The sequence below is a fragment of the Erpetoichthys calabaricus genome, chromosome 5 (assembly GCF_900747795.2).
Source record: "Erpetoichthys calabaricus chromosome 5, fErpCal1.3, whole genome shotgun sequence".
Lineage (NCBI taxonomy): Eukaryota > Metazoa > Chordata > Cladistia > Polypteriformes > Polypteridae > Erpetoichthys > Erpetoichthys calabaricus.
Window position 1 is genome coordinate 23192395 of NC_041398.2, and position 4902 is coordinate 23197296.

General features: G+C 39.1%; 5 non-coding genes across 5 annotated transcripts; all 5 read right to left on the reverse strand.

Annotated features, from left to right (window-relative positions):
* Positions 1 to 1090: 1090 nt before the first annotated feature.
* trnas-aga (transfer RNA serine (anticodon AGA)) lies at positions 1091 to 1172 on the reverse strand. Its single transcript has one exon. It is a non-coding gene; the product is annotated as a tRNA-Ser (tRNA).
* A 962-nt stretch (positions 1173 to 2134) lies between these two features.
* On the reverse strand, positions 2135 to 2216 carry trnas-uga (transfer RNA serine (anticodon UGA)). The gene has a single exon. It is a non-coding gene; the product is annotated as a tRNA-Ser (tRNA).
* Positions 2217 to 2953: 737 nt separating this feature from the next.
* Positions 2954 to 3027, reverse strand: trnat-ugu (transfer RNA threonine (anticodon UGU)). The gene has a single exon. It is a non-coding gene; the product is annotated as a tRNA-Thr (tRNA).
* Positions 3028 to 3299: 272 nt separating this feature from the next.
* Positions 3300 to 3381, reverse strand: trnas-gcu (transfer RNA serine (anticodon GCU)). Its single transcript has one exon. It is a non-coding gene; the product is annotated as a tRNA-Ser (tRNA).
* A 372-nt stretch (positions 3382 to 3753) lies between these two features.
* Positions 3754 to 3827, reverse strand: trnat-agu (transfer RNA threonine (anticodon AGU)). Its single transcript has one exon. It is a non-coding gene; the product is annotated as a tRNA-Thr (tRNA).
* Between the last annotated feature and the right edge of the window lie 1075 nt (positions 3828 to 4902).

The following is a 4902-nucleotide window of genomic DNA, read 5'->3' on the forward strand; positions in this document are numbered from 1 at the left end:
TAATTCTGAGATAACTTGTGTAAAAGAAAAAACAACTACGCGAATGTAAAAGTAAAGATGAGGTTTTAGGAAACAAAGAACTCACAATTAAGACGGATTCCCTTGGAACTTCAACGGCAGATTTTACATGCATTAAAGGACATGCGGACAATCAATTTAGAGTGTTGTACTTTTAAACATACGAAAATAAATTATAAGCAGCCTCAACACAGGAAGCTGTGACATTCAGCATTTTTACTACGATAACAGAGACAACTTCCTGTTACTTATCGCTCCTGCTCCGGTCCAAATGTCTTCAGAGCACATATTGACAAACAGAAAAAAGGTGATTTATAAATAAGCCAAGCAATGGAAAGGAAACAACAGAAAGAACAAAACATGCTCGTTTTAATCGTGAAGGAGCGAGAGTAACTCCCCAGATTCTACTGCGATAAGTAACAGGTAGTTGTCTCTGTTATCGTAGTAAAAATGCTGAATGTCACAGCTTGCTGTGTTGAGGCTGCTTATAATTTATTTTCGTATGTTTAAAAGTACAATACTCTAAATTGATTGTCCGCATGTCCTTTAATGCATGTAAAATCTGCCGTTGAAGTTCCAAGGGAATCCGTCTTAATTGTGAGTTCTTTGTTTCCTAAAACCTCATCTTTACTTTTACATTCGCGTAGTTGTTTTTTCTTTTACACAAGTTATCTCACACTTAGCGAGTGATTGAGCATTTTCTCATTCAACATTTAATCAATACAAGGCAGCCTTTCAGACAGCATAAATGCTGTTTTACCACCCGCTCTGGTACACGTCGGACACAAAAAATAGAATTAACTGTTCAAAGCCTGATCCAACTTTGTAAAACGATTGAATAATTTTTTTGTTTTTTCTAATCGCAGAAAAGTCCTTTCATTGCAACTAACAGCAGACTCTTGTCTGCGCAATATACCACAGTTAAGAAAGTCAAGGAATATATGCGTGTGCCGTAATTGGTCCATTATTCAGAGACAAATAAAGGGAATCTTTGCCTACATAAAGATAACAATGGCTAATCTGACCGCTAAATTTTGCCTTTGCAGACACTCTTAATAAGGAGAAACACACACGTAGTCGGCAGGATTCGAACCTGCGCGGGGAGACCCCAATGGATTTCTAGTCCATCGCCTTAACCACTCGGCCACAACTACTGTGCTCGGGTGCCAGTGACATAGCTTTAGGGGGTGCATTTCTGTTTTTTTTTTTTTTTTTTAAATTTTCTCTTTCTTTAACTTCTGAAAATTCCTCGTAATTCCTGAGTCTATGGAGTGAAACTACAGTGGGCCCATCATGCTCTCATTTGTTACTTATTTCTTCATTTAAGTTTTCTTTTTTGGCTGAATTCTAAGTTGAGTCACAAAATTTAACCCGAGAAGAAAGGGAAATAAGTAAGAAAACACAGGTGATACGGATTTTAAAGAAAATAACGACGGGCGACGTGTAGTGTTAGAAGAGCGACGCCGATTGTTTGTCAGCTCTTCTTTACTTCTCCTATTCTTTATCCTTTGCCTCCTCCGAAGAACACAGACACGCATGATTTACTGATACCCATTCTTATTAGATTCGTTTCACATTACAGTACATGTGAATTCTGTCATTTTCCACCCAGAATCATTATTAAATTTAAACCTTCCGACCCTGGCAGTGCCTTTCACCCGTGGCACAGCAACGAAAAGAAATAAATGAGCTTTGTGTTCCAACGGCCTTACTGTCTTCTTGTCCAAATTCAGACCGATTTTGATGCTTAATCTTTGAACACGACTGTTTTTGAAATCATTATTATCAATATCAGTATAGTTATGGTGGTCACTGCTGTGGGGGTTTACAACGTATGACGTTTGTACGGCAGCTGATCATTTTCTAGACTGCAATTAAATGCTTTCCTGCAGTCTGTGCTGAAAGGACACTTAAATTTGCACAAACGCGTTCATTATTTGTGCCGTGAATAGAAACTGGTAAGATGTCAACAGAACGTGTTCTTTTGCTTCCCATCGATTGCAGTATCTACCACTGTTTTGTTATTTGAACCGTGAGCTCCTGACAAGCTTTGCAAATTGTGTTTGCCAGTGTCAAGTAAAGGCTTAATACCTCGAATTTGCTAAAGTTTAAACCACGTAGTCGGCAGGAGTCGAACCTGCGCGGGGAAACCCCAATGGATTTCAAGTCCATCGCCTTAACCACTCGGCCACGACTACTGGGGAGACAAACCCGCTAACGCGTCTGAATTCCTTCAATTGTCGAATCGCCTTTTTTCTGTTTGTCAATATGTGCTCTGAAGACATTTGGACTGGAGCAGGAGCGGTAATATTTCGGTCTTTTCCCGATCATCCTTATGGAGGCAGAGGATTTGAAGCGGTTCGATTATCTGTGAGATTAGAACAGTTAACAGCTTGTCTTGGTTGCAAAGTCGACATGTGTTAGCTACACAGCCATACCCTGAGAAAGAATTCGAAGATAAAAAGAGCCAGTTAACATGAAACAAATGTCCATCTTTTTGTAATTAAGACACATTTGAAAGGAGAACGCACTTTCAGCAAGAGCAGCTCCACGATCAGTCGCTTCTGGAAAGAGGGAAGTTTGCCTTACGTTGTTTGAATCCAATGTTCAAAGGAAGCGCTCGATGAAGAGACAACGTTCACATAATCCGTGATGAGGACGATCAAGATGTCATCTGAAAAACACATCACACTCACGTACCTGAGAAAAGCAGTCTTCATCTTCAAAGGCACCTTAAAGTCATTTCTTCATCGAGGTTGTCCATTTTCCTTTTTCGACTGCCCTTAAAGACTTAAAACAAATACGTAATAATCTATCAATTTATCCGGGCAGATATGTGGTAAGGTTTGAAAGCAGTCTGATTTAAAGCTCACTTTACCACCGATTGAGCTGTGCGTGTACTGTTGAAGAGAAACTGAAGGACACAGAGTGAAGAAGGCACCGCTGAGATTTGAACTCAGGATCTCCTGTTTACAAGACAGGCGCTTTAACCAGCTAAGCCACGGCGCCCCACATGAGATACTTACTGGCCAACTTTCCATTTCACTCTGTAAAACAGAAGGCTTAGGGCAGAATACTTCGATTCTGAACTATGGACAAAGATACTGCAGGTGAGCATCAGGTGTTGCTCGGATTGAGAAACTCCCATAAGAGGCAATCGTTGCGTTTAGATGGAGGTGGGATCGTTTGCGGAAAGCAGCGTCGGAATATTTTCTTCTTGAAACTGAGCTGCTAGCACTGATAGGTGCAGAAACTATAATACACTGTAAGATTTAAATTTACGACAAGGGTGGGATTCGAACCCACGCGTGCAAAGCACAATGGATTAGCAGTCCATCGCCTTAACCACTCGGCCACCTTGTCACGTGAAAAAGTCATTTTTCCTTCTGTCCATTCCTGCTAAATTCAAATTAACAGCTGTGATAAAGCTTCATGCCACGATCTATGTTTAAGCACGGACGTTTCAACTAGACTTATATCATGATCAATTGTTCTCTTTCATTGCTGCCTTGCTACAGAGCAATCCGTTACACGTCATGAAGACAGGCAAGCAGGCAGGCATTCGCTTTCCTCTCTTTCGTTCACTGGCCAAAGAATAGAGAATTAAAGCTGAGAGATGCACTCCAACTCCGTCTTCCGCACTGAAACGGACAAAGCTAACTTGTTCCTTGCAAGGTTTCCAGGCACATCCGAGAGCCAAGATGAAAATCCACTCAAAGGAACATCACAAAGGGCAGGCACCGCTGAGACTCGAACTCAGGATCTCCTGTTTACTAGACAGGCGCTTTAACCAGCTAAGCCACGGCGCCTAAAACTGCAAAGAGTTTTTAGCAATGTGACCTCGTACCCCTAAGAGCCAGTTAACATGAAACAAATGTCCACCTTTTTGTAATTAAGACACATTTGAAAGGAGAATGCACTTTCAGCAAGAGCAGCTCCACGATCAGTCGCTTCTGGAAAGAGGGAAGTTTGCCTTACGTTGCTTGAATCCACACTGTAAAAAATAAATCTTGCATGTGTGAAAAATAATAATAAAATATAGCTAACTATACGCAAAATAATCATTACTTTAATTAATAAAAATGAGTTTTATCCTTTTTATTGATTATTTAGTTCTAATTCAATAAAAAAATTATGAATAATGTTAACTGATTATTTTTCTGAAAATGTAAACATTTTTTATATCTTATTCTAAGTAAAAAAACTATACTGTGAATTAAACACATTTAAGTTAAGTTAAATTTAATGATACTGCACTTCCTCTCACATCGAAATGTAATGACACGGCACTTCCTCTCACATCGGTTTCTTGGTCTTTACAACAACGCATTCAGCTGTAACGCTTATCCATAACAAGAGTTATTTTACTACGAATGTGTAAGTATAAAGCATATTAATTCCGTAATGAATAACTAGTATTTCATTTCGTATAGTTACAGATGTAAGCATTTGTTATTTTCACGAAACCTTTCCCTTCATGTGGGAACATGGCGGGCAAGGTAGCGTCTTTCTAACAACCTACCTCGTTGGTTTGCTTTAAAAAGCAGGCACATTTCTCGGATAGTTACATATGTTCATATTTTTTTTTTATCGTTTAAAATTTTATTTTACACAGAAAAAGAAAATGACACTTTGAGATAAGTTTGAGAACACTATGGCGTTTGTCCTAAACTACGACCTGTAAACAACATAAAAAGACGTTTGTCTAACCGTCACGGTATTATTTGACTTCTTATTTAATTAGTGTTCTACACAGGTAATGTATTTACTGGTTAATTTTTAATACTGTGATTTATTTAGCGATGTTTGATTTCCTACGTCCTATTTTATTTCAGGATTTTCGCTATCGCATACTGAGAAGTAGTGGAAAAGGCGGCCATTGAT